The sequence below is a fragment of the Muscardinus avellanarius genome (assembly GCF_963383645.1).
Source record: "Muscardinus avellanarius genome assembly, chromosome: 8".
In the NCBI taxonomy this organism is placed as follows: domain Eukaryota; kingdom Metazoa; phylum Chordata; class Mammalia; order Rodentia; family Gliridae; genus Muscardinus; species Muscardinus avellanarius.
In genome coordinates, this window is record NC_137794.1 from 7,657,184 (window position 1) to 7,680,546 (window position 23,363).

Here is a 23,363-nt window from a genome sequence, read left to right on the forward strand (position 1 = left end):
ATTTAGCTTATTTGTCAAAATATTGAGTATAAAAAATGTGTGTGATTTTAAGAAAAACTAATACACAACCTAGTGAACTAAGGTTATTGAAAGTTAAAAAAACCAAAATTGTAATACATTTGGTAAATAGGTTTGGGAAGTGTGTGTGTGTGTGTGTGTGTTTGTGTGTGTATGTGCGTGTGTGTGTGTGTGTGTATGTGCGTGCGTGTGTGTGTGTGTGTGTGTGTGTGTGTGTGTGTTTATCATACCAGGCATGGATACTTATTTTTTAACTTCTGGAACTATTTTCCATAAATCAGTATGAAGAATTGTAAGAAAAACTAAAGCACAGACAAGGAAATCTATGCTATAGAAAGGTATATAACATGGTTTTCTATCATTTTTCATAAAGGACCCAGGTAATTACAATGGATTCTTCTTTTATAGCTTCTTGGATGCTGTGTTTCTTTACACAAATATGTGACTACAATAAAAATTAAAACATAAGCTAAAATTCCAAGTTATTTGAAATTGCATAACTATATATTCTAAAGTAATTTTGTGAAGAAGTTTGGAAATCACATTTATTTAATGTATCAAGAATAGATTCTTTTCTTTTACCTTCTGGGAACAAGTTTTGCCGTTCAACCAAATTGTGCAACTGTTAAAGAAAAAGTCTATAGTAGAAGAAAAAAAAAACACCTCATGTAATAGGAATGCATATTAGAATAGGTTTCTACCATTGTTTTAGAATCTCTCTAACCAGTTATATTTGTTTAAGGTTCCATCCATGAATACTGCATTTTTAAGCGTCTGGGAGACTGTATTCAATATAAAACAATATGTGGGATAGTAAGTACAACTAAAGCAAAAGCGTTATCAAGTTTTATTTTATCAAGCTTGGATTTTTCATTTTAGATTCTAGGGCCCATAAAATTTTAGTATTCATCATGGTATGAAATATTCAGTCACAAGCTAGAAAACCAGAAGCTAAAGAAGAATTCAAATATGGTACTTCAACCAAAACATAATAGCTTAATTCCTATATGCAAAAATGTCAGAAAATGGAGTTACCTACTTTCCAATAACATAGTTGTTTTTCTTCTCCTTTAGTATTTTTTTTACAATTGTGTATATGTTTTTATAGAGAATACTTAAATCTTGAAGCTAAAACAGAAGAATCGATGCCTGATAATTTAAAAATGCAAATCCCAAATCTCTACCAAAATATATTAGAACCTCAAGTTACATAACTTCAAATAACTAAAGATTTACAGCTTCTACTTTAAATTTTCTTTCCTGGGTATGGTGGTGCACTCTTCTAATTCCAGAATTTGGGAGGCTGAGACAGAAGGATCATGGTTTGTGGCTATCTTCAGCTCCTTAGTGAAGCCATTTGCGTCTCAGTGAAACCCTGTTTCAAAATAAAGAATAAAAAATAGGGCTGGGGGGTGCAGCTCCAAGGTAGAAAGCCCCTGGGTTCCTTTCCCAGTACTACACACACACAACAAAAAATAATTTCTTACAGTACTACATATTGGTTTTTATTGAATAGTGGCCAAGAAGCTAAACAAAAATATCCAAGTCTGGTATTTCAATGAAGTCTAAGTACCGAGACACATTATATAAAAATTACAAGGAAAATGACCGGAAAATGACAAAAGCGTAAGTTACATATCCTGTAATAAACATAGTTGTTTTTTTTAACTTTGGTCTTTCTTTCAATTATGCATATTAGTTTACAGGAGAATCCAAGCCTATTATGTTACGCAAATGCAATTCTTACACCTCTTTATTCAAATGCACTAGAATCCCAGTGTATACAGCAAGCAATAACTGTTTTTCCCTCTCTTTTGCTTTAGCTAGTCTTACTAACTTATGTATTGTTGTATATTGAATAGAGTGACCAACAGTCTAGAATAGCAGTGCCCACGCATGGAAAATATAATTGCATATGCCTCTATGAAAACAATGGTGACTAAAAAACCTTCTTGTGATAGAGGTCCCTTGGCTAATGTTTTAGATTTTCTAACAATTGTCCTATTTTGGTATAAAGAAAATACTTGTACCAGAAACTAAAAGAAAAAAAAAATATGCCTAGTATTTTAAACAAAGGCAATTCCCAAACCTTTTTACCCAAATATGTTAGAATCCCATATTATGCACCTTTGGATAACTCAGAGTTTTTAACTTGGCACTTTATTTCTTTGTATAGTACTACATATTTATTTAGAGTGAATACAGTGGCCAAAAAGCTAAAAAAAATTAATACAAGTCTTGTATGTCAACTAAACATAGTTACCTAGTTCCTTTAAGTAAAAATGTAGAAACCCAGTGACACACACTCAATAACAATTTTTTCTTCTAATCTATTTTTTTCTTACAATTGCCCATCCTTGTTTATAGAGAATACTGCATCTCAGAGCCTAAAAAAGTAAAATCCATTCCAGGTACTTTAAAAAAAATGCAGTTGTCAAGCCATTTCACCAAAATACATTCAAATCTAGTTTGACACACACTCAACTCAGGTTTTCTCCTGATTCTTAGTGTGTGTGTGTGTGTGTGTGTGTGTGTGTGTGTGTGTGTGTAGATAATGGAACCCAGCACTCTACCACCAAACTAAATTCTCCAGATCTTTTCATTTTTATTTTGAAATAAAGCCTCACTATATTGCTGAGAATCATGTTCAGATGCTGAGGTTGGCCTTGAGCGTGCTATCCTTCTGTCTCAGATTTCTAAGTACTTTGGATGAGAGGGCTACCCCACCAAGCCAAGAATTTGTTTTCTACTGAAAATACTAAGAAGCTTAAAAAGAATCATGGTCTGTTTGGTCAATCTAATGACATAATTAGCTAGGACCTTTAAGAAAAGTGGCAGAAACCTGGATTATATACCTTCTCTAACACAGGCTTCCTTGCTTCTGATTTAGTTTTTTTCTTATAATGGCACATGTTGAATTATAAATATTACTGGGTGACATAAGCTAAAACACAATAATCTATGCTTGGTACTTTAAACAAACTAAATTTCTAATATTCTTTACATTAGAGTCCTTGGAGAAATGCTTTTCAATAAATCATGTTTCCCTAGCTTGTGCTTTAATTTTTCTTAGAATTGCTCATAGTTAGCTACAGACAATACTGGAATCAGAAACTATAAAAGAAGAATCCAGCCAGGCGTGGTGGCCCACGCTTGTAATACTGACGCTTGGGAGGCTGAGACAGGAGGATTGCTCAGGTTCGAAGCCAACCTCAGCTGGCTTAAGAGACCCTGTTTCCAAATATAAAATAGGTCTGAGAGTGTAGCCCGGACATAGGAAGCCCCTGGGTTCCATCCCCAGTACCACCCAAAAAAAAAAAAAAAAAATGGACATCATTATTTGGCCTGGCGTGGTGGCGCACGCTTGTAATCCCCATGCTTGGGAGGCGGAGACAGGAGGATCACGCAGGTTCGAAGCCAGCTGCACTGGTTTAAGAGACCCTGTTTCCAAATAAAAATATAAAATAGGTCTGGGAGTGTAGCCTGGAGGTAGAAGGGCTTCCAGGAACCCCAGTACCACCAAAAAAAAAAGAAGAAGAAAAGAAGAAGAAGAAGAAGAAGAAGAAGAAGGAGAAGGAGAAGGAGAAGGAGAAGGAGAAGGAGAAGGAGAAGGAGAAGGAGACGGAGAAGGAGAAGGAGAAGGAGAAGGAGGAGAAGGAGAAGAAGAAGAAGGAGGAGGAGGAGGAGGAGGAGGAGGAGGAGGAGGAGGAGGAGGAGGAGAATCCATGACTAGGACTTTACCAAATGCAATTAATTCCCCAGCCTCTGTACCAAAATATGTAAGATTTCCATGCTGTCTCCCCTCCAATGTATTTGTTTCCTTAGCTTGGGATTTATTTTTTCCATACAATATTTTAAAATTTTATTTACAGTTGAATACTGGTTTATATCGAATAATTGGTCCCAGAAGGAAAAAAGTAAAGCTGTCGTGCCTGGTATATAACACGAATGCAGTTCTCAAGATTCCTCTTAAAATACCTTATTTACACTACCTTCAATCATTCTTGTTGATGACCTTGTATATTAGTTTTTCTTACAAAACCACCTATTTTTCTTACTGACTATAGTGATCAAGATGTTTAAAAAATGATTTCAAGCCTGTTACTTCAACTAAACATACTTACATATTCTCTTTATGGAGAAGTCGTAGAAACCTAGGTTACATATTTTCCTATAACATACATTTCATTGCACCTGTTTTGATTTTTCTTACAATTGTGTAAATTGGCTTACAGAGAATACTGTAATCTGTGTTTGGGGCTTTAAAACAACACAGATTTTTATTAAAATTTATTTAGATTTCCTTGCAATGGTGTATAATGTTTTTTTAGAAAATGTTGGTACAACGAGCAAATAAAAAATGATTCTATGCCTCTTTATCTTCTTTTTCTTGAACTGTTCTACATATAAACAAAACCCCAATATCTTTGTAGTTTTGGTTTGAAACAGGGTCTTGCTAGGTTTCTGAGAGTCTTGCTAAATTGCGAGGTTGTGATCTACTGTGAAACCTTCCTGCCTCAGTCTTGTTAGCACTGGTATTACAGGTCTGCACTACTACATTTGTCCTCTTTACCAAGATACAATGGAATCCTGGTTTATACATCTTCTGATAACTCAGGTACTTGCTTGGTCTTTCAGTCTACTTACAATCCCATATATTGTTTTATACTGAGTAGAGAGTGTCGCAGACACTAAAAAAGTAGTATCCATGCATAGAATCGTAAACAAAAGTGTCTATGGCTTTGATGAAACAATAGTAGAAACCTGATCTATATAACTTTCTATAACATTCCTTGTATCTGCTTTTTTCTGACACTTGCACATTTTGATTTATGAGAAATACCCGGTCCAAGAAGCTAAAAACAAGGAATCCATTTATGATGTTTAAAAAAAAAAAACATTTCCTAAAGTTTTACCAATATATAATATAGTCCCAATTTATGCACCTTTGAATAACAGGATTCTCAGTTTGTGCTTTATTTTTTTATATAATACCATACACAGGTTTACAATAAATACAGTGACCAAGAAAGTTAAAAAAAATCGCTATACAAACCAATATATGCAATTATAAGAGAAACTAAAGCAAATGCAAAGAAATCTGTGCCATTAAAAGGTGAATAACCCAGGGTTTTCTTGTTTATTTAAAGAGACCTATGTGATTATGTTTTTTTAATGTACCAGGGTTAGAAAAGTCTTTTTTTATCTTCTTCATCACTATTTGCAGTATAAACCAAAGCACAAGCTATGAAAATGGAAGGATTAGAAAAGGTATAAGATATGCATCTCCTGTACTTTGGAATAAGGCATGGGACTGGTATCTTGTAAAGTCTGAGGCATGAATTATTTTTTTGTAGTTTCTGACATCCAGCGTTCTCTAGACACAGATATAAGTAATTGTACAAAAAAACTAAAGCACAAGCTAGCAAACCTGCATCAACATACAAGATATGCTGATTCAAGAAAGCTTTGAAACTTTGTTTGAAATACCAAGCATGGATTTTTGTAGTTTACCTTCTGTCACCTAGTATTCTCTATAATCCATATGTAGCATTATAAGAAAAACTAAAGCAGAAAAAGAAAACCTGTACCACTCTTCTTTAAAGGGCCTAGATATTTGCATTTGGTTTAAGTACCAGGCATGGATTTTTTTTAATTTATTTTTTTTTATTGGTGCACTGTATTCATACATCATAATGGGATAAAAAAAAAAAAACTTTTGTAGACATACATGCACACATCGCCCAATTAGCCCCTACCCTGTTCCCTCCCCATCCCTCCCTCCCATGCTTGGCTTAATGGTTGACATTTAGTATTATAGCAATTTATCCAAAATTAACAATGATAATCTCTCAGAACAGTTTCATTTGTCTGATACCAAGCTTTTGATGACTTAAAGATAATATTTCAATATTTCTTTTTGCTTTCTTTCTTATCAGAGAATTTTTTTTTGGTGAAACTATCATACATTTATTTATTTATTTTTCAGAAAAAATCTATCCTAATGTGGAATATGGACTCTAGATACTCCAATGGTTCATATATCTGCCTTTAGAACAGTACTACACTGTTTCAATTATTGTAGGTTTATATGGTTTGAAATCAGAAAATATACATCTTCTAGCTTTGTTCTTTTTCGAGATCGTTTTGGATTTTTCTTTTACCTTCTAATACCCTTCATTCTTTAAAAAATCGGTATGTGGCCGGGCGTGGTGGCGCACGCTTGTAATCCCCGTGCTTGGGAGGCAGAGACAGGAGGATCGCGCAGGTTCGAAGCCAGCCGTGCGCGCTGGCTTAGGAGACCCTGTTTCCAAATAAAAATGTAAAAAAAAAAAAAAAATAGGTCTGGGAGTGTAGCTCAGAGGTAGAAGGGCTTCCAGGAACCCCAGTACTACACACACAAAAAATCGGTATGTGCAACTATAATATAAACAAAATGGCCAGCTAAGAAACCTAAATTATTGGATAGTGTATATCCAAGGATTCTAACATATTTTGATAAAGAAGGTTAGGAATTGTGTTTGTTTAAAATACGGAGTATGCTGGGCGTGGTGGCACACGCTTGTAATCCCAGCATTCGGGAGGCTGAGACCTGGAGGATCGCGGTTTGAGGACAGCCTCAGCTACTTAGTGAGGCCCTCTGCAACTCAGTGAGACCCGGTTTCAAAATAAAGGATAAAAAATAGGGCAGGGGGTGTAGCTCAGAAGTCGAATGCCCCTGGGTTCCACCCCCAGACCCGCAAAAAAAAAAAAAAATACCGAGTATGAATTATTCTTTTTTAGCATCCATCTTATGGTATTCTCTAGAAATCAAAATTCTCAATTATGGGAATAAGTAAAACAGAAGCAAGAAAACCTAAGTAATAGGATGGTATAACCCAGCTTCCTGACATTTTGCAAGAAGTCAGAGGTAATTATCATACTTGTTTGAAATACCAGGCTTTAATTTAAAAAAGAAACTTCTTGGTCAATAGATTCAATATAAAACAATACATGGAGCCAGGCATAGTGGCACACTCCTGCAATCCCAATATTTTAGGAGCTGTGACAGGAGGATCACAGGTTTGAGGCCAGCCCCAACAGTTCAGTAAGATTCTCAGTAACTGACAAGACTCTGTTTCAACATAAAGAAAAATGTCTGGGGATGTAGCTTGGAGGTAGCAATATGAATCCATGAGCTCTAAATAAAGAGATCTGAGATGAATCCTGATTGGTCCTACCTTCCTGCCGTTTACACAGCAAGATGGAGCGAAGTAAAATCCAAGTAAATTTAGGCCATCTTGCTATCTCAAGGAAATAGAAATTGCTGACTTAAGGAGATAAATTTAAAGAAGACTGGGTGCCCAAAATTTGTGAGGCATAGTCTTTGGGAGAAAAAAAAAAAAACTGTGAAGATAAATATCTCTTGAGAGTTTAAGGCTTCTCTTTCAGTTTCCTGAGTACATAAATTTGTACATAAATTTCACTGGTAAGCAGTGAGCCAAGCAATTCTTTGAGTCTTTACAAGGGTAGGAACAGCTTGTGTTTGTACCAGCCAAGGCTGAAAAACATCTGAGTATATACAGCATTGGGTAGAGTTCAAAAATGGTATTATTGCTGGCATAGTGGAGCTAAATTAGCAATATACTCAAAACTTCTCTGAAAGAAAGCCTTCCATGCATCAAACTAGTTTTAGTAGTTACCTATGTTCCAAATTATATCCCACAATTAAAAAAAAATACCTAGGATCCAACAAACTAGAAATCAGAGTGCTCAACAAGCAACTAAATGAAAACAGTATCAGCCATGCAAAGCGGGAAAAGATGAATCATACGCTGAGAAATATCAATCAACTGAAATGACAGAGACGGCACGGTTATAGTTAGATGGCAAAGATGTTAAAAGTTTACAATTAATATGATCTGTATGTGAGGAATGTAGATGAAAATACGGGAGGGATTAGGAGAGAAATAGAAAACATAAGATAAATCTGAATTGTACTTATAGAATAAAGCATAAAGTCTAAAATATAAAATGTTCTGTATTTTTTATATGGTGTGAAGAACTATTGAGACATTGTTATTGTTCTGAAATACACATAGCTAATTGTTTTAGACTCATATTCTGGAAAGACTAACCTTTCCTCCTAGAACCAGCTTTGCACCTTTGTTGAAAACTGACTAATAGTATATATCTAGGACTGTCTCTAGGCTCTCTTGATTGCTCTATTAACTAAGGTTTCTGTACCTTCAGTACCACACTCAGATGATTACTATTGCTTCAAGATTTGAAATCAGACAGTTGAGGTCTTTAACTTTGAATCTTATTTCAATACCAGTGCATTTCTTTTGTGTCTAAAGGCAAAGAAATTGTTATCGGAAATATTTTGCTTATAAAACATGTTTTTTTCTGATACTCAGGTGAGTCTAAAATTCAAGGGAAATTAAGTATGTTTTAAAATGTTATTGTCTTGATATGAGTATAAATCTTTTAAATATCTAGTTGCTGTTAATTTTTAATATTTACTTTTCTTTCAGATGACAAAAAAAAAACCAGTAACATCCTTTCAGGTTTATCTCTGAAATTCATGAACAATTTCTCCTTAACTTTTAACTTCAAGTATACATTTCAAACCTTGGGTTTTTTCCAGTTATGTTTATTATTGAATGCTTCATTTTCAAATTTGTGAAGTTTTATTCTAATTCCTCGTTAAGCAATCATTCATGTATTAGCTAATTTTTGGACATCCCATGGGCTGAGAAATAAAGAAATGACCCTTGAGTAAATGAGGATGATTATGAGAAGACAAATGACAAAATTCCATATAGCACGTGAAATAAAAATTAGCAAATTGACAATTTAATTATGTTCAATAGTTGAATTTATATTAGAAGTAAGAAATGACCATGGCTGACACAGAAAGAAATGTGAAATCAGTGAGTTTGCCTTATCTGCTTATTGGATGTTCTTTGCAGCAGATATTTTAAAATCAAGATCTATTTTAAATAAATTCTGTATCTGTTCAGGTGCAGTAACAGTATATTATGTTGAAAATAATCATTTTTAATTATTCATTTTAGGATGAAAATTTTGTTCCCAGCAAGGTAGTTTAAAATAGGAATTCCTTACAATGACAGAAGTGATTCTGCATTGGCTTTCTGAAGAATTCTCATTTAATTATTTACCTTAGAAATTAACTTTGTAAGCAGGAAGCAGAGCCAAAGGAGAATGTTCCTGCTAAAAGTTCTTGCTTGCTTTTCTTTCTTTTTGTCATTCACTCAACCTCTATAGTTTCTAATCTAAAACCTAAATCCTCAACTCAAAGAACTCAAGCTTAAGATCGGTATTTTTTTTTAAATTAGGAAGAGAAAAAGTAATCAGGGCATATTTTTTCTTCCTCAGTAGAGAGGCTGTGTTCTAAGTAACTTTTATTCTGTATTTTTACAGAGGTAACGTGTGAAATCTGCAGGTTTTGCTGCAAGTTTGTCTATTTTATAAATGGCTAATGACCTTTACAAGTCTTTGATATTTACATCGTTCTCAATGAATAATTCTATACTTATCACTCTAGATATCTTCCAACTTCTTGGAAGGGTTTTTATTTTGGGCTTTTTTATGCTTCTTATATTCCTATGTGCTGGCAAAACTGATGGGGTACTAGTAATGAGTGTGTGACTTTTTGAAATGTAGTGTAACAGTGAAAATGGTTGAATACGCACTCTAAAAGATGATATATAAGTGGTAAATAGCATGTAAAAGTAGATGCTCAACATCAGTAGTCTTCAGACAGAAATATGCATAAAAACTGCTATACAATTTTACTAAACACAAATTAGTATGGCTAAATTAATACCAGGCATTAATAAGGAGCAGCTACAAGAGGATGTACCAGTGGCAGTAATGTCAAAAGGTACAATCATTTTTGACACCCTTTGACAATTGCCTATTGAATTAAACATATATTTGCCGTATGACCCAAGAATTTTTCTCTTAGGTATGTACAAGAGTAATAAAGGATGCTGACCTGTATGGTCACCGTTGCTTTAGTCATAAGAACCAAAATTTGGAAACCATGGTGCGTTCATAAGATAAAATATTACTAAAAAATAATGAGTAAACTAGTGATACGTGCAATAAGAAAGTCCATTAAGCAAATATAGCTAGATACAAAATAAATTTTAGTATATAATTCCATTTATATGAAATTATAAAACAAGCCAAATCAGTTTATAACCTCGAAGTAAAGATCAGATGTCACTTAATGTTGGTATGGATTGAATTTATTACAAAAGCACATGAAAGAGTTTGAGGAGGAAATAAAAGTATTTAGTTTGTGCGTTGACAATAGAATTACATGTGTGTTTTAAAGTTTACCAGCCTCTACACTTAAGATGGAAGCTTTTGCCTGGAGTGGTGGTGTACATCTGTAAAACTGGCATTTGGGGAGCTAAGACAGGAGAATTGCAGGCTCAAGGACAACCTCAGAAACGTCACAAGACTCTCATCAACTTAGACACCGTTTCAAAACAAAAGCCTTTTTTTAGGGGTTGGGTTTAGAGGTAAGAGGTAGAATCTCCCTGTGTTCAATCCCTAGTACCATCAAGTAACATTTAAAAAATGAAAAAAAGATGGAGGAATTGCATTTATGAGAAATATACTGTTAAAGTTGAATTCAAAAAAACAAAGAAACAAAGCTGGGCTTGGTGGTGTACATTTGTAATACCAGTTCTTGGGCGGTTGAGGTAGGGGGAGCGTAGGCTCCCAGCCAGCCTCAGCAACTTAGTGAGGTCTTCTGCAACTTAGTGAGACCGCATTTCAAAATAAAAACTAAAACAGGACTGTAGGTCAGAGGCAGAATGCTTCTAGATTCAATCTCCAGTACCTCAAAAAAGAAATATAAATATAGATGTATATATTATATGTATATGTATATACACACACACACACACATATATACTTATATAATAATTTTAAATATATAACAAAATTAAAATAAATAATTGCAACAGAGGCAACAGTAAGCAGGCACTACTCAAGTTTATACTTTGACATTTTTATTTCAAGGTTTAGACTTACAGTCTGGATGCTACAGAACCGTCGTTGTAGCACCTAAACACATCACACAAGATTACTTCTGTACAAATAGAAACTAAAGCCATAGTTTGGATACAAGGAGAAAGGCAATATATAGGAAAATTCTATAATGTTCTTGGGGATTTGGATGGTTCTTGTGTCAAATTCACCTGAAGTACAGTTTGTTCTTAAAACTATTTGTACAGATAAATGCAGAAAAAGTTCAGACACTTCAGGATAATCTAAATACATAGAATCTCAGTTGTGATGCAGTAAGTAAAAAATTGCAAAGTACAATAGATATTTTGAGGATTTTCCATAACTTAGAAGTTGCATTTGGAAGCAAAAAAAATTTCAAAAAGAGATAGAGGAGTCTGCCCCCTTTCTAAAGATTTAACTGGAAATAGCTATAGTGATTATCTTGCAATTTTTTTTTATTTTTTTATTTTTTTTGGTGGTACTCGGGTTCCTGGAAACCCTTTTACCTCTGGCTACACTCCAGACCTATTTTTATACTTTTTTTTATTTGGAAACAGGGTCTCTCAAGACAGCACAGCTGGCTTCAAACCTGCGATCCTCCTGTCTCTGCCTCCCAAGTGCGGGGATTACAAGCTTGCGCTACCACACCCGGCTTATCTTGCAAATTTTAAGAGTAAGACAATTGTGGGAAAGGTTTAATATTTATCTCTTTTTTATTCACTTTCACAGAAATATACTTGGGGTTGGATTTTTTTTTTTTTACAAAGACCATAAAAAATATAAAACACAAGAAAACCCAGTACATCTCTCTATTCACATGGGAGAAAATACATTCCAACTACTAGTAGCTTATCATTTTGTCATTAATGGGTGCACAGCTGCTCTGGAAATTCATGATGACAGCTAAGAAAGTTAAAGCTGGCCTGCCCAAGAGTATATTTCTATGGCAAACTTAGAGCTTTAGTGTCTATGTTTTTTCAGAATGCATTATTTTATTGAAACTAAATCAAAACAAAAAGACAGTGTGTTTTATAGAAAATGAAAACTACTAAATACCTGCAAATATAAGAATGAGATTATCACCTCCCCAGTCAGACTCTCATAGGATTCACAGATTTATTATTTTACAGAAAGTAGTGTGTATATGTGATATAATAAAACACAAAATTCATTGAATGAAAATGTTTTAAAAATTATAAACAATAATATAATTAGAATGGGCAGTTTCTGAAATCCATTTCTAGAAATAGCTTCATATTAAATGATGGACATAAAATAATGAAATAAAAATAAATGAATGAAAATGAACTTTTTTATTTCTCTTAACTTTTAGCATTATTTTTGTACCATATATTACTGCAGCATTAGTTTTCTCATGATTAATGCTTCTCCCTAGAAAGATTTATTTTGATTCTCTACCTTTCTCTTCTTCCCTTGGTATAGTTCAACAAAGCTGAGACTCACTAATTCTCCTTTTCATCAATTAAAATAAAACCAGCAGCCAGGTATGGTGGTGCACACCTGTAATCTCAGGCATTGACAGACTAAGACAGGAGGATTGCTGGTTCAAGGCTAGGCTTTCATCAACTTATTCAGACTTTCTTTCTTTCTTCCTTTCTTTCTTTCTTTCTTTCTTTCTTTCTTTCTTCCTTCCTTCCTTCCTTCCTTTCTTTCTTTCTTTCTTTCTTTCTTCTTGGTGGTACTGGGGTTCCTGGAAACCCTTCTACCTCCAGGCTACACTCCAAGACCTATTTTATACTTTTTTTTTTGGAGACAGGGTCTCTTAAGCCAGCGAGGCTGGCTTCGAACCTGAACAATCCTCCTGTCTCTGCTTCCAAGTGTGGGGATTACAAGCGTGCGCCACCACACCCGACTCAGACCCTGTTTCAAAATAAAAAAAATAGCCAGGCATGGTGGCGCACACTTGTAATCCCCGCATTTGGGAGGCGGAGACAGGAGGATCGCGCAGGTTTGAAGCTAGTAGGAACCCTGTTTCATCTATCTATCTATCTATCTATCTATCTATCTATCTAGGAGTGTAGCCCAAAGGTAGAAGAGTTCCATCCCCAGTACCACCAAAAACAATAAAAAAAAAAAAATGAATAGGCCTTCAAATGTAGTTCAGGGGTAGAATGCCTCTGAATTCAATACCATAAAAGGAATAAATAAAGCAAGCACATTTAGTCTGGTTTCATTTTCTGTTTTTCAAATTTTAAACTTTATTTAGGTAAGACAATGCAAATTCCATTATTTTTTCCCTTTTGAAAATTGTATTAGTGTAATATATTTATATATGATATTGAGGTTCATGGTGAGGTATTAATACAAATACATGTGGATTACATTGGGTCTGTTTACTTTTCCATATTCCCTTTTTTCTCTCTCCCCTTCCCGGGGCTCCGTCCACTACTCTACTGGTCTCTTACTTGTCTATAAAGAAGAACAAAATTAGCAGGCATGGTGGCGCACACTTGAAATTCCAGGACTTGTGAGGCTGAAACCGGAGGATCGCAGGTTCACGGCCAGCCTCAGCTACTAAGTGAGGCCCTTTGCAACTTAGTGAGAACTTGTTTCAAAATAAAAAAAAAATTAAAAATAGGGCTGAGAGTGTAGTTTGGAAGTAGAATGCCGATCGGTTTAATCCCCAGTACCACAAAAGAAAGAAGAAAATGATGTAATTTGAAGGAAAATAGATGGAACTGGAGAACATCACGCTGAGATCAGCCAGACTCAGAAAATCACCATCCGTCAATGTGGACTTTCTTTCAGAAAACTAGAGAAGACCAAACCCATAATAGGCTTTTTATTTGCTTTGTTTGGGTTCCATAGGTTAAACCCAGAGGCCTCCTACAACTGAGCCATACCCTAGCTTCTCTTATATTTTTGTGAACATTGTCTCATTAAATTCCTGAGGGATCTTGCTAAGTCACTGAGGCTGTACTCAAATCTACAATCTTCCCGTCTCAGCCTTCCAAGTACTAGGATCCCATGCATGCACTACAGTACACAGCTACTTCATAGCTCATAGGTATTGATATCTGAGCATTGTAAAATGAATTTTTATACCATTTCTTATAGAAAAAAAATTATATCATAGCAGAAAAAATGAAGTAGAGAAGCAATGGGGAGTTTTAACATGGAAACTCACCGTAGGTGAAGAAAGATAGAGGAGGGATATAGGAAAATAAAGGGGTTGACCTCTGGAGACTAAGTATACTAACTGTACTATTCTTTGGAATTTGAAAATAGGGAAAATTGTGCATGGTGGGTCTATGACTTCTTCACTTTCAAACAAATGTCATTATTTCTTCCTATATCAGTCAGCCATGGCTGACATCATTGTTTGGGCCTCATCATCCCCAAAATTGTACCACCACTGAAATCTCAATTTTGAGCATTCTATTTTCAGATTGTGACTTCTACTCTTTCAATTTTATTTTTATCCATTTTTGTCATTTTGTATCACTTCCATTGATGTCTTGTACATATGTGAGAATACCAATACCAATCTCCATATCCTGTAGGGGGGAGTGCAAGGGAGCGGGAGAAACGGCCCACCAAGTGCTGAGTGCATGCATGTCACTATCACTAAGTCTCACTAAAGGATAAAAAAAAAAAAAAACTAAAAAAAAAATATTTTAGACTGGTGATGTTTCCTTTTCCCATCGGATACTAATGTGTTAATGCAAGGCTTAAAAAATCAAAGCTATGTAAGATATAATTTAGGGGACTTATAAGGTTAGGTTAATTTTTAAAAATGGCTATATCATTTCAGAAGGCACCTAACTGAAGTGAAACGCTGCATAAAATATTGGTGTTTCTGAAACAACTTTTAAATACTTTCAAACACACTTTTTCATGAGTGTAGGACAGTAATAGAACCCTTCTGTAGCATGTATGAGGCCCTGGGTTTAATTTTCAGCACTGCAGGGAAAAAGAAGCTTATTATATAAAGGTGAAAAGCTATGCTGTGAGAGGAGAATGAAGTCATGTGTTTGAAAGACTAGAGATCTGAACTCCAGGGAAGCAGGGCAGGAGACAGAGCCCAGTCAGCAGCTGCTGGTTTCCCAATTGTTCTTTCCCGAGTTCTCTTTTTAAAACCTTCCACTTAGTCGTATATTCTGTAAATATTACAAAGTCTTAAATCAATTCAGGTTTTCCTATCCCTTTCTAGAGAACTCGCCTCAACAGAAAGCTGGGTTTATCATTAAAACATCCAATTTTTTTTCTCTCTAAAAATATCAAATAAATGCTGATCTGGAATAAATTATTTGCTGCATTTAATGAGTCCCTGCTTACGAATCATGTTAAATTAACTATTGACTCTGTTCCATACTCTAAGTAAGAGCCCATAATATTTATAAATTCTTGACATTTTTTCAAGTGATCTCTCTGTCTTCTTGACTTTCCTTTTTTTCTCTAATCTGCAAAACACGGCCACCTATTATTGCTCCAATATTTCAAATGGGAACCTGCAGGCTCAGGAAATAAGTAAGATTTCCCAACTTAGATACATATACCTTCATTTGAGAGATCGTCATTAAGAGCACTTACTTTTCTGTTCATTAATTCCATGCAATAAATATTAAATTCAATTAGGTGCCTGCATGGAAAAAGGAGTGGGGAATGAGGGAGACACAGATTTCACCCTATCAGTCTAACTAAAGAGTATAGGCAATGATCAAGTCCTTGAGGAGATAAGAAAATGTGTGAAGGAGGTTAAAAAGTTCTTCTTTCTGAGTGTGTCTGTGTTTGTTTGGTACTGGGGTGAACACAGGGGCATTCTACCTCTAAGCTACACCCCAAGCCCTTTTTATTATTTTTGTTTTATTTTGTTTTTAAATAAGGTCTTGCTACATTGCTGAGTATATCACTACATTGCCGAGGCTGGCTTCAAAACTGTGATCCTCCTGTCTCAACCTCCCAGGTACTGAAATTACAAGCCTGGCTCACCATGCCTGGCACAAAGTTCTTATTAAGTGATTTCCAATGGGGTAAAAAGTTCTCAAGGATGATAGAAGTTATCTCTGAGTAAATAGTATTTAATTAAAACCTGAAGAAAGAAATAGAAGTTAGGTAAATAAGAAAATGTGCAGAGAAGGTGTTAATATAAGGTAGCGGAGAAAGATGCAAGTTTCTGGAACATTCTGAAAAGTGTAAAAAAAGTTCCTTATAAACAGTTCAAGAGAAAAAGGGTCTCTGGTGCCTCATGCTTGATTCTCTGTCTGGCTGCTCTGTCTCCAGATGCACCTGAATTATTATTATTCTTTGTCTCTTCTTGGCTTATCTATTTACTTCTCATTAAAATCTTCTTTAAACATGTAATGTAAAATTAAACACACTCAGCACTCACTTCCCCCTTTAGAAGTTTATCTTCTGTTACATTTATCATTTTCTGCCATACGGTATGTTTCTGCGTTTGCCCTCACCTGGAATGCAAATCCTATGACAGTAGGGACTCTTGGCTGTTTTATTTCCGCCACTGTCGCCTGCAACATCAAGAGGGATGGGGGAGAGTACACTGTCGATAAACAAGTACCAAGTGTAAGATAAAGAATGCAAATAGGGAGAAATGGAGACCAGCAAATCGGGGAGGGGAAGCTCTTTTAAAAGCTCACGGACTATGCATATTACTTTGTTCTGTATCTTGGGATCAATGAAGGCAACTGTGGATAGACTTAAACAAGGGAATCATGTGAATTGTGTTGTTGAAGAACAATACTTTGGTTTCACTATGAAGATTGAATTCAATCGGGGAAGTGGGGTTGGGGATGATTAGTAAGAAGTTCATCTCAGTGACTAGAAATAAGATCGATTCTCGAACTGGAAGCATGATGTTATAGTTAGTTATAAAATGTCCCCCCAGAAGTTCGCTTATTAATGTTTGGAGCTGATGTAATTGAATCATGAGAGTTATAATCCCAGAAGTGCATAAATCTATTGTAATGGACTTATCTTGGTGGTGATCCGGAACCGAAGGGTGTGGCTGGAGGCAGATCCCTGGGAGTGGAGCCTTGAGGATTATACAAATAATTCATCTTCCTCCTGCCTTCTCTTGGTTCAAGCCTCCATGAGGTGAAGAGCCCAGGCCATGCGCTCTTGCTTTCTCTGGCTCCCTTACTATTTACTAAGATCTTCTGTCCCCAGCCTCAAATGGACTGAGCCCAGAACCATAAGAAAATAAATCTTCTTTCCTCTAAGTTAACTAATCAGTCTTTTAGATTATAGCTACCAGAATGCTGACCAGAACACATGGAATGCATGGTCCTACCTGGACAGACCTTTGCGTGCTTTATTATGAAGCGTGGACATAGCTTTGCAGACAGCTGGGAGTTCTTCCAGGTGACAGCCCAGGAGTGAGTTGCTTAGCATGCTGTGTGAAATGATGTCCGATGACAGAAACTGGAAATTGAATCACAACTTGATATAGATGTATATCTTTATGGGAGGGTATTCCCTGTAGATAACAGGGTTGAAAGGGTGACTTCAAGTTCAATGTAACTGCCACTACACTAAGATATCTCTTCATTATAATGATATTGTGCAGTGTGGTATGAAATGCATTTACATATGCACATAAAACAAGCTCATTGATACAGGGCTATTTAGATCTTTCAGCTTCTTAACCCAGAAGGCCCAGTTACCACATTAAGATGGCCATCTCCTCAGAGTCACAGTCCCTGTCTGAAGTTGGCACTTGGCTGCATTTATTTTTATCCCATAACATCTTCTAATTTCCTTTCTTTTTAATAAATATTTTATTATTCATCAAAAATGAACAATATGTATAATATAATTTAAAATGATTGAATATTTATAATATCATGTCATGTTACTAATAAAATAATTACTTATTGTTGAGTAATATCAATAGAGAAGAATTTTTTTCTTATTCCCTATCTTATGTAAAGGACACAAAAATCATTGCATAGTTAAAGTAAATGACAAATCTTTCTAAAGTCAAACAGGATTGGAAGAAATCGATAGAAATGCAAATTTGAGATTACCATCCTAAATCTTCATCCCAATGTTTTGTGTTCTAGCAAGTCCTCAAACTAATACTTCTGAATACCACAGTGTGAGCATCGCTTACCAAGGAGGAATCAGATCTGAGTAGGGATGGTCGCATATTCAAAGAGATTTGAAAATATTATATCAAGATTTTCTTGGAGTTCTTATTTGATGTACTCTATTTTCTATTTAAATTAATTGGATAATGTGAAAAGAGAAATAAAAGGACTTGAAACTTAATATTCTTTGAACTATTGTTTGAAACAATATAGACAGAAAGAAAGACAAATTCAGAACATTTTAAAAGAAAATTTTATCAATTAAGAGCTAAATCAGAAACTATAATCTTTCCCTTCCCTTACTTCTATAGCCTAATACCAATAGATGAAGGTATAATATAATTTAGAAAAGTTTTAAGCAAAGTGTGGTGATGCACACTTATAATCCCAGTATTCAGAAGGCAGAGACAGGAGGATCACAGGCTCAAGGACAGCCTCAACAAGTAGTAAGATTCTAAACAGCTTAGTGAGACTTCGTTTCAAAATAAAATGAAATAAGCCTGGAGATGTAGCTCAGTGTTAGAATGCTCCTGGGTTCAATCAGAAGTACTTTAAAAAGTTTTAGTGTTATAAAGAAAAGCTTCAGGTATAAGAAATATTTATGTTAAGTGTTTTTCAAACTAGATTATTCAAAAAAGAAAAATATGCAAAAACAGCATTGTGGAAATTAATTTGTACCTACTTATGAAAAAAATAGAAACCATCCAAAATAATTCAGTCTATCTGCATGCAATTTCAGATGGTAATGAACTAGACTGTTAATCTTTGCTTATATAACTTGGCTCTTACAGAGAATCAAGACTGTGATTGCGTAATTCTCTGCAATTCACACAATTGAGTGCTCAATACAAATGATTCTCACTTTTTATTGAAGCACTGGCTGCTCACAATGACATTAGTTTTAGCTTTCTAAAGCCATCGTCCTTACTTAGGAAACACTAGCTCCTTTGTTTAGAGGTCAAAGTACAAAAATAAATTGGTCCCTGTTCATGTGCCCAGCATGGTTATAAATAGACTTCCTTGTCTCTTTGTCTGTCAAAAAGTAAGCATAGCAAGGGTCTCAAAATCAAAGAGCAGCCAGGTAAAGTTGAGCAGTGTTTGTCTTGTGCACAGATGCCAGGCTTGAAACGGGTGTGGGGTTGAAACCTAGCCAATACTCAGCCTGCAGCTATCCCAAAACAGTAGCTTTTTATAATTTGTTCAGAATTTTTTATAGTCTGCCTGAGGCCAGTGAACTCTATGACCTTGGGCAATTCTCTCAAGCTCTCTGAGTCTCAGTTTCTTTAAAGACAAAATAGGAACAGCAATATTTAGGTCATGCAGTGCATAATTATGCAATTATAATGCAAATTGCACACTCAGACACATGTGTTTTTGTTTATAATTCCAATGAAGCTGGCCATTTTCCCAGATAGTTCCTGCCTCTCTTTCCTTGAGCAAAGATTATTCCCTGTTAAGTACTTTCAGGTAAAATATTATTGCCTAAAAATTATTTTTTACTGAAATAAGTTCTCCTCCAAATTTGTCAGAATTGAGTCTATTTGAATATTTTTTCAGCAAATGTTGGTGTTGTGAATAATGTATGGGCATCTTAACAAAGGGTGCTGAATACGTAGAATTGAATTTTAAGAGGTTTCTAATATTTATCTTTTATTTATTTAAAAGTAAAAGTCAATGCTCAAGGTCCTAAGATTGATCCCCAGCACCACTGAAAGAAACAAAAACAAAAAGCATGGTTTAGAACATATTTAAAAGTGCATATTTTAAAAAAAACACAGATGAATCTCTAAATTTATTTCTTATATAATAGTATATGTCTAAGTGGCAGTCTTTATTACTGTGTACAAATCAAACACAGAACTAAGTGCATGTTCACGTTACCCAGAAATAATTAACTCAGAGAGATAGCTTCAGGGAGCTATGCAAAAGTCAATGAAAAAAACTGCATTATATAGCCGGGTGTGGTGGGGGATCACAGGTTCGAGGACAGTGTCAGAAAGAAGTGAGACGTTATTTTAATAATGTGCTTTTATTGGTACATTATAGTCTCACATCATAATGGAAGTTCAACATCATTAACAATCAGGAAAATACAAATCAAAACTGCGCTGAATTTCACCTAACTCTAACCAGAATGTCAAGCATAAAGAGGTCAAATAACAAGAAATGTTGGCCAGGATGTTTGGAAATAGGAACTCTTCTCCATTGTTGCTGGGATTGCAAACTAGTTCAGCCTCTGTGGAGATCAGTGTGGAGATTCTTTAGAAAACTGGGAATGGATCTCCCATAGGATTTGTCTCTACCACTCCTATGTGTCTTTCAAAGGGGTTGAAACCAGAGAACTGCAGTCATATATGCATACCCATGTTAAGAGCAGCGCAATCCACAGTAGTCAAATTATGTAACCAACCTAGGGGTCCATCAACAGATGAAGTACAAAAAATGGCAATGAAGACGTCCATCAACCTAGCTACACCCTTGTGTCAAAATAAAAATTTTTAGAAAAGCCTGAAAATGTAACTCAAAGGTAGAATGCCCCCATGTTCAATCCCCAATACCACACACACACAAAAAAAAAAAAAGAAAAAGAAAAAGGAAATAGAAAATCCCTGCATTATGTTGGTAAGGAGACCTCTATTACCAACCCTTTGGCAAACCTCTTAAAATAGACATGCTTAGCTCCAAAATCCTTTAGGTCCCAGAGAAAAACCAGTAGAATTCATTTCTTCAGCTTACCCCAGCAGCCCCACTCCATCTCATTTTGTCTAATTAAAATTTCAACTACTTCCATACTTTATTGTCTTATTTTATTACAATAAAAATGTCTGTGGTACTGAGGATTTTTTTTCTTCTTCTGGAGAATTGCACCTAGACGCATTCTACCTCTCAAGCTACACCCCAGCCCTGTTTCAATTTTGAAAGAGTCTTTCTAAATTCCTTAGGCTGGCCTAGAATCTGCAAAACTCTTATTTCAGCCTCTCCATTACTTAGATTACTAGTATGCACCCCCACTTCTGACTTCATCAGTACATTATTGTACAGCACAGTGAAACTTACACACACACACACACACACACACACACACACACCTACTCTCCAGCTTTCCTAGTAAGTATAGAGACTATCAGAAACAATTTCTTCTTAAAATATCATGGGGGATGATGATGATGATGATGATGATGATGATGATGATGATGATGATGATAACACTAATAAATTATTAAATTTTAGATGCATGCGTTCTTTTATTTGGTGGACAGAATTGTATCAAATGTTTCATTGTTTTGAAGCTTGTCTGCCAATATTCCACCGTACAGGGAAATATCAGTGTGTTTTAATGTATTTCTGTTAAGTAGGTAAGTTTATTTTTCTGTATATAGTGGTTTTCTGCAAATTATTTATAGATTCTGACAATGTGAAATTGATATTGATATTGCAGCAATTTGTAAGTAAATAAAGTGGGATTTCAGATGTTCTACTCTACAGGAGGAGGCTCCCAAGAGCATCTGGTCCCTTGGTGCTTTCCAAAGTATTCTTCCATACCCATACCTATGTGGTCAGTTGATTTATTTTTACATCTATTCACTACATTTCTTCCTTCAAATTATAATGGATTACTCATGACATTTTATAGACATGAGTGCTGAGCAGTAAATTTTGAAATAGATTGAGCAGGGGCGGAGAGGATGTTGTCATAGAAATTGGTTATATTTTCTATATGAAAATTTCCCTTTATGAAATCTCCAATGTGAAGGCTCTTCACATTGTGCAAACTGAAGGTCTGACACTCTTGGTGAGTCACTCTTTGTCAAGCAGTCATAAAATATTCTGCCTCTCACTGCTCTGTGGAGGATGCGAAGAAGAAGCATCACATTTCATTCCAGTTTTGTGCTTTAAAGGAGACATAGCCAATCTGGTGTACAATCAAAGATGCCAATAGTACAAGAAACGAAGCCTTCATTTTCTGAGCATCTGTTTGGGGAAATGAATGTGGTTTTCATTTTATTTTATTTTTTTGTTGTGTGTGTATGGCATTAGAGATTGAGCCCAAGGATATTCTACCTCTGAGCTACACTCCAGTCCTATTCTTATTTTCTGTTTTGAAACAGGTTCTCACTAGGTTGCTGAGACGCTCCCTATGTCACTGAGGCTGTTCTTGAACCTGTAATCCTCCTTTCTCAACCTCTCAAGTACTGGGATTATAGTAATGTGCCACCAAGCCTACTGAACATGTTTCACTTGGAGAAGAAAGAGAAAGTAAACCAGTGTTCATTCTCTCACAGAAAAACAGATAGCTAGCTTCATTACTTTATGGATATTATAGCGGGATATAAAAGCAGAATTAATCTGATTAGCCTTGTGGGATAGAAGCAGGATAAAAGTATTAACCTTTTAGTTAGTAATATTTAACTTCACATTAAGGAATATATTAAAGAACAGTGCAGAGTCATATAAACTGCTTGATTAAGAACTGAATGCTTCTTGGCATAAATAATTTAAGCAAAATTTTGATAGGTATCCTGCATTGAAGGTTTCAGCATAGGGTGACTATTAACTTGTAGATAATCTGTGATTAAATGCATACTGAACCCAAATATTAATATTAGGGTCCTTGCCAACCAGTAGCTTAGATGTGTAAAAAGTTTATAGACTAATAAAACAAATACATCAAATGATACTTTAAGGTTATGTGCATTGTGGGGTCCTCATTCAGTTGATCACAGGACTTACAGCTATGCTGATACATACACCTGATGTGAAAAGAAGCTTTCACTGGTGGGGCGCTACCAGCTATATATGCTGAGGAGAGTCCTGTGGAGAGCTTCCTCCTCTTGCTGAATGTATTGGTTTCCTTGGGCTTCCTTAAGAAAATAGCACACACCTGGTGCAACAAATTACCACAAGCAGCAAAACTTTATTCCCACAGAAGACGGACAGCTATCATTGGTGTGTCAGTAAGATGTACTCCTGTCTCCGCCTCCCAAGCACGGGGATTACAAGCGTGCACCACCACGCCTGGCTCTCTACAAATTCTATATTACTTTCATTCTAGGTATTCTTTCAAAGAAAGTTCAAGTCGATAAGCATTCTTTTTCATTGTCAAATTTTTGTGCTTTTCAAATTAATAAGATTCCCACAAAGTTATAGGTATAGGGCAACTTTATTTTAGTTTTTCCAGTGAAAATTGGCTGTCATGGGGTTCTTACAATCTTTTGAAATTGAGTATTAAAAGATAATGCTAAC